This window comes from Balaenoptera borealis (assembly GCF_965194805.1).
Source record: "Balaenoptera borealis genome assembly, chromosome: X".
Classification (NCBI taxonomy): Eukaryota; Metazoa; Chordata; class Mammalia; order Artiodactyla; family Balaenopteridae; genus Balaenoptera; species Balaenoptera borealis.
Genome location: NC_138881.1, coordinates 14,616,931 through 14,628,425, shown reverse-complemented (window position 1 = coordinate 14,628,425; position 11,495 = coordinate 14,616,931). Strand labels below are relative to the sequence as shown.

At 46.4% G+C, this 11,495-nt stretch overlaps 1 protein-coding gene and 1 long non-coding RNA gene across 4 annotated transcripts in view; both read right to left on the bottom strand.

Annotated features, from left to right (window-relative positions):
- LOC309620018 overlaps positions 1–11,495 on the bottom strand; it is an 878,206-nt gene that overhangs the window by 576,568 nt on the left and 290,143 nt on the right. The gene's annotated exons all lie outside the window — the stretch shown is intronic.
- Positions 1–11,495, bottom strand: part of NHS (NHS actin remodeling regulator) — a 345,055-nt gene that overhangs the window by 160,968 nt on the left and 172,592 nt on the right. The gene's annotated exons all lie outside the window — the stretch shown is intronic.

Below are 11,495 nucleotides of genomic sequence, written 5' to 3'. Positions count from 1 at the left end.
GGCATCTCGTCTCACTTCCAGGCTTGCATGGGGTCGAGACAGAACACTGCTCTATAACCTTTTTTTAAAAATCCCCTCTGGTGTTTCAGCCTTTCTTGGAAAAGAAATACATCAATTCTTAGTCATCCCTCCTAAGTACCAGGGCACAGAGAAAGCCACAGAATTTTCTAAACTTTCCTTTTGGCCAGCATTTCAGCTGCACTTCCTACCAGATCTTCTTCCCAGAGACACTCCAAGCAGCAAAATAAATGACTGACTTGAGTTCTATTTCTTCATCCCATTTCCCCCATGGGGGGTCTAAAAAGTGGAGAAATAGCCCAAAACACAGGTAATGGCAGAGAAAAAGAGGATGCAAGTGAGGGGACTGAATGAAAGCAAGGTCTAAACACCAGCCCCTGAAAACCCAACCAAATTATTGACGGATGCTGGTCTGACAGGCCCAGCTTAGTAGCCCCGTGAAGGAAGGGAGCCGGGGGGGATGGGCGGGGGGAGGCAGAGCCCTTGGCAACTTTCACCAAAGCAAACAACACAACTTCCTCATTCTGCAATCCTGGAACCCACTTTTTTTTTCTTTTTTGGAAGAGAGATTAACGTCACTAAATAATAGAAGACCTACATTCTTGAAAATTTAATGACTGTCCTACGTCAAGCAGCTGTCAAATTTATTTGCTTGTTTTCCTGACAAAGTGTTTCATCCTAAACGTTCACGGAGGATCTTGCCTTCATCTGTCTCAAGTCACTGAGGGGGGACGGGGGTGGGCTGGGGTGAGAGGCAACTCAAAAAAGCAGGAAATCCCCATTTTCTAATTAACCCCTTAATTTTGAAGACTAGATCAGCCTGCCTTTCCCCCAAGCAATTCCACAGAAATCACACAGCAGAGGATAAACCAGACAATCTCATTGTACTTTGCTGGAATTACTAGCCAATTCCAACAGGATTCTGTTGTGTCTTTGACTTGACCCTCTTCTCTTCCTTCAGTTCGCTTCACGGCTGGTGGTCCCAGTGTCCCCAGTGCCCTCCCTCCCAGGTGGCCTCTTTGGCTCCTCTCACCCCCGCCACCCCCAGTCTCTCTTCCCACCTCTGGGGAGGGGGAGTTCTTTACGGTCAGCCCTTCGGTGCAAGTGGCCATTCCTGCCCCGGCACCAGCCCGCCATCTTCCTCCCCAACCACCGACCTGGCCCAGTTCTCTTTCCACACTTCTCCTCCTTTCTGGGAATAACCCCAGGAATAGGTGCTATCATAAGAAACCTGAGCTCCGTCCTTAACCACCGATGCCGCCGTGTGGGGAGGGATATGAAAATTGCCCCCTGCTCCCTGTCTCCCTGGTAACCACGTCCAAAGTTGCACCTTTGAGACCAGCCCTTTGTTCCAGTATCATGTACGCCTGGTCCCAGGAGGCAAGAGAGGGTGAAACTCAAATTTCTCCACTGTGCACGAGAGCTACCCCCCGTCCTTGAAACTAATCATTAAGCTTCATTTGTAATTACGGGGGAACTGGGACAAGGCATGCGCGCCCACTTCCTCCCTACCCTTTCTGCCCTAGCGGTCCGGGCTCTGGCAAGGTTGGCCATGAAAGTTCAACTGGGCTTCAGACAGAGAGGCAGTTCCTGGCACGCATGCTTCACTCATTGACCATTTTCTTCTTGGTAGAAATAAATCAATTCTAACACAGGAGTGTTAGTCAAGCTCCAGGTTATGAGCAAAGAAGTCAACGTGAGCAAGAAACTTCATCTGCAGAGAAGAGAGACATTTGTTTCCTGTCTTTAGCTTCTCCTTGGAGGCTGATTTGGAAAATGAGGAGAAAGAAGGGGGCTGTCTGGAGGCGGGGGGTAGCTGGTCCCAGAATCAAGCTCCACCATTTCCCCTCTGCAGGAGACAGAAAAGTGACTGACAAGCCAAGTTAAAATTGCAGACAGGACCCCTGTCCTCAACGATATAATGCCAGCACCCAGAATCGTATGTGGTACATAGTAGGTGCTCAATAAAGATTTGCTGAGTGAATTAATGAAAACCAGCAGCCAAAGAAACCTTAGCTTCAGAACCTAAAGAGAATTGTACATTCCACATTAGAGTATGGCATTAAAAATGCTGCAACAAGAGGGACCCGATTCTAGCTATATGTAGAGTCTTTTCCCATCTTTGATTCTGGCACTCAGACAGCTTGGGGAAGGGGGACAGGATAAGGCATATAACTGGGTAAATATTTTTAGGTTCATGTCCTATTTTGGGTTCCCCAAAAAAGCAGCCCGTGAATGGATGATTTAGGTGAAAGAGGTGATTCTGGAAAGCCCAGCAAGAGTGGGTGGGGGGTGGGTGTGAGACAGGGGAAGGAAGGAAGCCAATGCAAGTCACTGTGGGTGATGGGGGCTCGATTCTGCAGAGGACCCTCTGAGAGAGTGTGGAGTGCATCTCAGGATTGTCCCACTAAGTGTGGAGGAGGAATCTAGAGTATTCTTCTACCAAATCTCCCTACTCTTTGGGTGAAGGTTGCTCTGTGTGTGTGTGTGTGTGTGTGTGTATGTGTGTGTAGAGGTGTGGAGCACACTCCTGAGAAAGCCCTCGGACAGAGAGGCTGCAGTGGGTGTACTGCAGTCAGAAGCTGAGGTGGGCAGCGGATTGTCTACTGAGCTACAGGTGACCTCCGGGTGGCCCGGTACACCTACATGAAGAGGCGTAATTGGTTTCGTTCTTTGTTAGCTGTCACATCAGCCTGTCTCTCATTAGCCCAGTTGCCTATTGTTTAGATTTTTCCTCTCCTCACCAATAAAAGCAAGTGAAGTGTTTCCTTTGGGGAAAAAAAGAGAGCGAGCAAGAGAATGGAATCCTGCGGCGGTTGAAAAAGAGGAGAAACAAGGCTGCTTCCAAATCAAAATAGCATCAAGACAAAAAATAGGAAAAAAATTGCCTGCAGAAAGTTCCGCGCTTTTTTTTCTCATTCATTGTTAACACTCTAAAATAAAGCACGCTATAAATATGAAGCACTGGGATGTTTGCAGAACCTCAACCTACTCAAGTTTAAAACATGACACACATTCCTGAGAAGCTAACTGTAAATTGTGTCGTGTACCGAGAATGATTTCTTTTCACTTTTTACTTGCTTTGAAAATGCAAGGTTTCCTGGCCAAAACAATCTGATCGGGGGAAATGTTTCTTGCCTAGAAATGGCAATAAATGTTTAAAAGGAATGTGAATCTCACCAGGCTTACAGATCTGAATTGGATTTCCTGCAACGGAACTTTTGGCTGATCTCAGCCACGACACACACACCTTGTCCACGGGCACACACTCACACGTGCCCGCACAGAACGGGGGGCGGGGTGGCAGCATCAGCTCTGGGCTCCAGTGAAGCTCTTAAAACCTCCTGTCCAACACTGCAGGAAACGGAAGCAGTATCGCGACATAGATAACGGCTAACACCTCTTGAACACTTACTATGTGCCAGGCACCACTGTAAACAGGGTCTTCAGTTTTGACAGAGACACAATTTACTCATGAAATATCTTAGACAGATCTAAGACCTGGCTGTAATACTAGTTTTGATGGTTTCATACTGCCAATTGATTTTAGGCTGTAGGTCAGAATGCATTCTAGCCTTACTTCTAGCTGCTAATGGCTGTTATTAAATATGAAACTATACTACTTATGCTCTGAGCATTTTGATATGTCGGAACTCACTTAATCCACACACCCTATGCAACCAATCACTCTTCTAGTCCCATGGGATGGAGGGGGAAACTGAGACAGAGAAGTGAAATAACTTGCCCAAAGTCACTCAACCTGTAAGCGGCAGAGCCAGAATCTGAACCTGGCAGTTGGGCTCCAAGCCCACTTTCTTAACTAGCAACTAACCCAACGCTGGGACGCACGAGGGCTGGACCCTAGTCCAGGCTCGATCTCTACCCACGTGTAACCTTCACGTGGTATAGAATCCTGTGGGCCTCTGTGTCTGAGAGCATTCTTCAGTTACTGGGTGTATATACTTCTCTGATCATTTCCAACAGCTGGAAAATGCTAAGTCTTTAATATGAGATATGGAATGTTGGCAAAATTAAACAGTATCATTAATTCTAGCATCATTCAGTACGGTTGGTATAACATCAACTTTGCACGCCCTTCATCATCATTTATGAAGTGCTCGCTGCATATTTAACAGATAGTTTATACCCCTTCTAGGATAAGAATGGCATCTCATTCATCTTTTTATCTTTCTTGACTAGCGCAGTAGGACCTAACTGGCACTCAAACAAATTTGTTACATGAATGAATAGCTGAGAGTTAAATCAGGGCATATATTTTCTCAGAACTATGGTACTGTCAGAGTCCCTAGACATACTCTAATCGAACTCTCTACTCCCACCCCTTTGTAGAGATGAGGAAATAGAGTTTAATGAGGTTGAGAAGGTAGGGGAGGGGAGAGAAGACAGGTTTCTAACTCCACCTGACTCGGTTCCTGCCATTTCTCCATGATGGTATTTGAAGCCAACGTTCAGCATGTCAGCTAATAGACCAGGGACACCTTCCAAAGTCAAATGTGAATAATTTCTGAGGTGTTGGCAATTTTTTGGTTACTTAAAATTTTTTTATATATATATTTTATTGAAGTGTAGTTGATTTACAATGTTGTGTTAGTTTCAGCTGTACAGCAAAGTGATTCAGCAATACATACATATATACCCATTTTTTTCAGATTCTTTTCCCTTATAGGTTATTACAAAATATTGAGTATAGTTCCCTGTGCTATACAGTGGGTCCTTGTTGTTTATCTATTTTATATACAGTACTGTGTATCCATTAATCCCAAATTCCTAATTTATCCTTCCCCCCCCTTCCCCCTTTGGTAACCATAAGTTTGTTTTCTATGCCTGTGAGTCTATTTCTGTTTTGTAAATAAGTTCATTTGTATCATTTTTTTTTTAGATTCCACATATAAGCGATATCATATGACATTTGTCCTTGGCCACTTTCTAATAGTATGAAAAATTGAGGTTGGAATTGTATTTCATTCATTCTAGACCAAACTTTGAAATTTAGGTGACTAAGGACATATAGATGTTAGAATCTAAGCCTGCTTTAAGATAGTCATCATATTTCATTCCCTGATTTAGGCACATAATAGAAGAGGTACTTGACCTAATCAAAACGAACAAGGTTCCATTTAAAATTTAAATAGTGAACTCTCAGTAACCCTAGGAATATACAGCATGGAGGTTCCAGAATGCTGGCATCTCCAGAGGTCATCTTTATTTCCTTGTGTATCTGAACCTTTTCTCAAATTAGGTCCATGAGGATTTCAATGGATCCATCACAACTCCCTAGCCTCCTAGCTACCATTCATGAATTCTGATTATGGTCCATACCAACTTATAAAGCTACTCACTGAGACACTGGGGAAGTTGATGGACCCTGGAAGTCTTGGGTTGCAGGCTAAGGGAAGAAACATTGGCTACATTCAACAACTATAAGGGATAGTCATGTCAGTTCCATTTGCTCTTCCCACTGGCAGGGCAATTAGGAGAAGGAAGAAAACCAGAGAAGAATGTCACGTCCAAAATCCCAATCTTGGGCCACTGAGGTCTACCAGATAACCTTTTCTTTCTTTTCTTATTTGTTTTCCTGTCTGTGAGCTGGGAGGAGAATGAACATACTATTTGTTTTGTTTGAAGATTTCCTTCTGATGAGAGATTCTGGGAATGCATCAAGGCTAGATAAGTGCCCATCCCTCAACCTTAAAAGAAGATGTAAGTGGAATAGACCTGGATGGGGTCCATCATGTCGCCTCTCCCTGTCACTGCTCCCTGTGAAAGCGAAAACAACTGTGTGTTTATCCTTACTGCTGACAGTGTGCAGATGTGTTTTCTTAATGGCACTTGCGACACATTTATTTATCCTCTTTGCTGCTTGGAGCCTGTGCTTTTCACATCTTTTCCAGCTGTACAGGGCAAGTCTGTTGGTAACCTTCTATTTTTTCAGACTGATTCTCTTACCCTGGATTGTTTGTTTTGTTTTTTAAGTAACTTAAACCACACAAGTAGCCCTTGGGAGAAGGATTATTTAATCAAGGGAAAGTTGTTTAGAACACCACCCATGAGATCTTCCCATAGTTCACCCTTTGGCTGGGACAAAGGTGGAGGGGATAAGAAAAAAATGAGATTTGCCTTGTATCAATCTTTCTAAGAAAAATTCAAGGAATGTCTGGAAGGTGGTCAGAGACTAAAATCTATCCACCTCTTTACTTTTATCAGAGAATGTCTCCAGTAACACAAAGGAGAAATTAACTGCCAATGGTGCCAAGCTAAGCTCTCAAGTGGACACTGAATTTTAGGTTACTGGTTCATGTTCTGTACTATTATTTGAGGGTGAATATGAATATACACATGACTGACTACGGTGTGGGTCTTAGATCCAATTCTTTCAGGTGGCTGAGGATAGCGAGGGAGGAGCATATTCGTTATCTCTGAATGCTCCTTAGGGAACAGCATTTCCTGGATACTCTGGACAATAAGAAAACTACTGAACATCTAATGTCCTTCTACCTGTCATTCCGCATCCTGCCACAGGCCAAGAGAACCAACAGCCACAGACACCCTCTCTTCCTGCCGTGCAATAGATCTGTGGGCTCTTTCCATTGAAATTCCAATGAGGGCGCAACTCTCTGGAATGAAAGAGGCCCACACTCGGGTCTGAAGCACATGATGGCAGGCGACAGTGTGCAAATAAGACTTTTGGCAGCCGGGGAAGTGAAGCGAGGTGATCCCCAGCCATAGCCTGTCACATCTCCAAATACACATCCCAGACATTCCAGATACACCAGCCATTCGTGTACCAACAAATACTGACTGCACACCTACCAGGAGCCAGACCCTATGCTAAGGGCTGAGGACACAAGAGCAAACAATATCAGCATGATTATGAGCCTGCAGTTTAGTGAGGGAAGTAGAAGGAAAGCAAGGACGTAACCAAGCAGATAAAAATACTTCTCAATTGTGAGAAGATCAAGGAAGGATAAAAAGAGGGTGCTGCGATAGAGAAAAATGGGAAAGGAGGGGCTACTGAAGGATGAGCAGGGTTCTGAAAGATGAAGTGATGGGGAAAAGAACAGAGGGAACGGCATACAAGAAAGAGCTTGCATGGATTTAAGAACTGGTGACAGGCCAGCATGGCGGGGGAGCGTGGATTTCATTCCAAGCACAATGGGAAGGGAATGAAGAGTTTGTAGAGGGGCAGGCCAGTGTGTGGCCCATGAGTGGACATAGGCCAGAGAGAAGGCGACTTCTGTGGTCCAGGCAAGAGGAGGTGGTGGCCTGGTCTGGGGCAGTGGTGCCAGAGGGGGGAGAAAAGGAGGCGGATGGGCGTGAAGTCTCTTCTGCCCTTGTTGTCCCCGGCTCGCCTCGTGATGAATGGATGCCATGTTAAAACAGAGCCTCAGGTCTAGATCCTAGGAATGGGGCTATTCTGTGCCGCAGTTCCTGTCTATTACAAGAGGATGAAATAGCACCTACCACGTAGGGTTAAGGCTTGCTTAGGTTAGTGCCTGGCACATAGACGGTGCTTTAAAAAAATTGTTAGCTATTATTATGGTGCAATCAGGTCGTAGGAACTAATAGTTCCTGACCACTTACTATGTGCCATATGCGTGACATGGATGATCTCGCTTAGTTTTTACCCTAAATGGTACTAATACACATGGCAGACCACATGAGCTCTCCATGGCACGACTACGAACATTCCATCCAGCTTGCGTGCAGGGCAAAGGCCCTCTGCAGGACTGCTTTCTACACGGGACAGGGCACCCAGGTGACACTCTGGGATTGCAAGAGTTGAGACACGGCCAGTTCTGTCCGGCATGCCCAGCGACCCACCGGTGGTTTTCAGGTGAGCTGGCTAACACGGCGGGAACATGGGGTCCTGTCGCCCTGACCTTTGCGGCCACATGGCAGCGCGGCAGAGGGGCAGCTCCCATGGGGATGCCTGATTTATCTACTGCTTTTGAGGACAGATACGGGGGAGGGGGGCACACCTACAACTCTAGAAGGACAAGGACGGGAAATTAGGGAGGGGAAAGATACTTTTATAGCTTTAGTCACACTTTGAAAACTATTTGAATCACCCCTCTGCCTTCTTTTAAGGGGGTCCCTTTTCCTCTCTCCCTCTGTCTTCTTCCCTGTGGCTTGTTTTTCCTCCCTCCCTCTCCTGTCCTCTTCCTCCCCCTCCCCGACTTCTCTTTCCCTCTTTTTCTCTCCCCCTCTCTCTTTCTCTTCTCTCTCGCTCTCCCCCAGGTCTCCCTCTCTCTCACTCTATCTCTCTGTCTCTGTCTCATGCACCCGCGTACACACACACACACACACACACACACACACACACACACACACACACAATTAGAAACAGCTCCTTTTCTTCCCTGGCTGCCCTCTCCCTGGGGCTCGGGGCAGGGCGGCATGAAGGGGAGGTGGTGGAAGCCGGGGAGCCCATCCATCTCCTCTGAGACAAAGGGCAGGGTGGACGCTGCTTGTTTATTTATTTTTCCCTTCGAAGCTATAGATCACCCTTGAGTAGAGGAGACAGCGTGTAACCCCAGTGCAGTCTGCCAGGGACACAGCCTGTTTGTCTGTGTGGGAGACCGAGCTGAGGGGGAAGGAAACCAACTGTCTTTCTCATTTAGGTCATCAGAGAAAACGGAGTGAGAGGGGGGCAGGGGGACAGGCAGAGCTCCTCCCACTGCAGCTTCGCCTTCCGCCCAAGGCTGCAGGGTCGCCCCAGTCGCATCCTTTCAAGCACCCAGCGTACAACTGGTTACCGAGAAACACGGAGAATCAGCCCATTCTTGGCCCGCATGGGGACATTTCTTTTATGCCTTCCGTAATTATTTTCAAAGTAAATGAATTAACTATAAGCCTCACCCTAGAGGCCAAATCTTCAGTTCAGTGTTAAGTAGAATCAAGATGAGAACTATTATTAGCTTCATATCAGAAAAGGCAACTTTGCTTTCCCATTCCGCAGCACAGGAGAGGACTTGGCTTGCCAGGCAGATGAAGGGTAATAAGAATGTAACTCAGAGAGGTACATCTGGTGCCTGCTCAGTGCCCGGGTGGGCCTGGCTGCCCGTCACAGGGCCCAGCAGGGTGGGCAGAAGCCTGCTCCCAATGGCACCAAGCCAGCCCGAATCAGGGATGTTCACAGCGCGTCCCACTGAGCCCAAGAAGGAATTCTCAACGTTTCCTCTCCCATAATCACAAGCTGTGACAGATCAGATAATCAGGTGTGTCAAGTGGCTTTTTAAAGGAATAAAGTCCTGGAATAAAAAAAAAAACAAACGCTAATCCTCTCTGAATCTCAGTGTCTTCACTCATCAAGCAGAGCAGGAGATGAAAGGCGATGAATTCCAAGCTCTCTCCCAGATCTCAGCTTCTCTAATTCATTCACTTACTCATCCATCCATCCATCCATCCATCCATCCATCCATCCATCCATCCATCCACAAATGTATTGAGGAACGACCAGGAGTCAAACCCTGTACTATGTGCTGGGGATGCCATGAGCAAAGAGAAAGACAGAATTTCTCTTCTCATGTAAGTAAAGCCCAGTGGGTGCTGGTATGTGCCACGTTAAACAAAGAACTCCCAAAGAATTATTGTCGTGAGTGCTAACTACAGCTTTCTTTAGATAATAAAGAAAGGGCTTCCTAAGGCATCTGCTTTAGATCAAAAGCAATATTCAGTGAAAGCATTAAGATAAAAAGTCAATTAATGCCCACCATTTGTGAGGAAATTCTTACAAATGTTTGAAATATCCCCTTCCAAAGTGTGACAGTGGGAAATGGAGGCTGAAGATATTTTCCATCACATAACCATGCCTAGGAGATGTGGCATGGTCAAGCCGAGCACGGTGAAAGTGGCTACATATGTGTGACATTGGTACGTGGCATATATGCAGGAGCAGGACAGTGAGGCACCCCCTACATACAGACGCTATGCAGGTCATCATTCTGTGCAGCAGACACTTGGCCTTTGTAGCTTTTACTCATAAGTTTTTGGCCCTTTCTTGTGGCTTCCAAATACAGAAATCAGCAGTTTTCCTAAAGAATGTGACCGAATAGTGCCCACGGGGAGGCTGGTGTGAGTGCCTGAGACACTTGGCTAGTGAGTGATGTCAGCCAACCAGCTGGCAGTCCAGGCGAGCATGGCTTTGCTGCTCTTTATTTGAAGTCACGCTCTCATAGATTGTTAAAAACCATAAAAGTGCCAGTAGGTGTGTATCAGTTATCAACTGCTACGTAACAAACCATCCCAAAACTTTGTGGCTTAAAACAGCAATGATTTATCATTTCTCATGATTATGTGGATCCACTGGGTAGTCCTGCTGGTTTCACCTGGCCTCACTCATGTGACTGGATTTAGCTGGGGGGAGTAGACCTTGAGGGTCCAACATGTCCGGCTGGTGGTGCTGGCTGTTAGCGGGCTGCCTTAGCCCTCCTCCACATGGCCACTCATCCACCAGTAAATGATGCCATCTTCCTTCCAGGGAAGTCTCAGGACAGTGGCCAAGAGGGCCAAGGTAGAAGCTGCAAGGCCTCCTACAGGTCTAAGCTCTGGAACTTGAACAACGCCACTTCCACCAGATTCTGTTGCTCAAAGCAAGTCACAGGGTCAGCCCAGAGTCAACTGGGTGGAGCACAGACTCCACCCCTTAATGGGAATCACTGCAAAGAATTTGTGGCCATATTGAATTCACTGCAGAGTGAGAGAGAAATCTGGAGGGGAGTTTTGCAGTGTGGTTAGCTTGTGGTATGAGGCTCTGCATGGAAAACATTGGACTCACCTTAGAAATGTGCCTGAGAAGAGTCCTGAGCCTACACAAACATTTCCACATTCCAGAACTGGGGAGTTTTGAAAGGTGTTCAGGACATATCTCTTAAGACTGTGTGTTTAGGTTGAACCATACGAAAACTGCTTGATATTTGACCAACTGAGCCTCAAAAAATGGCAATTTCGTAGGCTCTAACCTAACCCACGCTGAAAAAAATGCCATCTGATTTAGAGCTGTTGGAGAATGGAGTGCCTGCTAAGACGAATCTCTTGGTGGGTCGTGTGAACATTGCCAGTTCTCTCATGCACACCACACGTGGAATCATTCCATTTAAATGTGATTGATTCTGAAGATATATGAGGCACCATTTGAACCCCCAAACTGCACAGAGCAGTACAAAGAGCGTTGGATCCTAGGACCCACTAGGCCTATATCTAGGCCAGTGGCTCTCAATTAGGGACGATTTTGCCCCTCAGGGGATATTAGCGATGTCTGGAGGTATTTTTGAATGCAGCAACTCGGGGGAGGTGACACTGGCATCAAGTGGTTAGAGGCCAGGGATGCGGCTAAACACCCATTCCCAAGACAGTCCCCCACAGCAGAGAATTACCTGGCCCTGAATGTCACCAGTGCCAAAGTTAAGAAGTCCTGGTCTAGGTAGATGAGAGGTCAGTTTCCATGTCCGGGCTCC